At 50.8% G+C, this 236-nt stretch overlaps 1 protein-coding gene across 1 annotated transcript in view; it reads left to right on the plus strand.

Annotated features, from left to right (window-relative positions):
• The window catches only part of ITGB5 (integrin subunit beta 5), a 27,652-nt gene that overhangs the window by 12,684 nt on the left and 14,732 nt on the right, over positions 1-236 (plus strand). The window lies entirely within an intron of this gene.

Below are 236 nucleotides of genomic sequence, written 5' to 3' on the forward strand. Positions count from 1 at the left end.
CGGGTGATCTGCTCCGTAATGAGTGTTTTGGCATCTCGTGAATCTGCTGACTCAGCGCGGCGTTCCTCTCTGAAAGTGGTTTAACTGCATCTCCCAAATACATGTGAAATGAGAGCTGGGGGAGGGGAAGAGAGGTAGTCCTAGGTCATGTATATGCAGCGCACTTCAAGTCCCCGTTCAGCTTCCCTGAGACGGAGCTCATTGGATGGTGTGCAGGTGAAATAAAAAACAGGAGC

This window comes from Nanorana parkeri, unplaced genomic scaffold, assembly GCF_000935625.1.
Source record: "Nanorana parkeri isolate BGI_ZX_2015 unplaced genomic scaffold, ASM93562v1 scaffold538, whole genome shotgun sequence".
NCBI classification, from domain to species: domain Eukaryota; kingdom Metazoa; phylum Chordata; class Amphibia; order Anura; family Dicroglossidae; genus Nanorana; species Nanorana parkeri.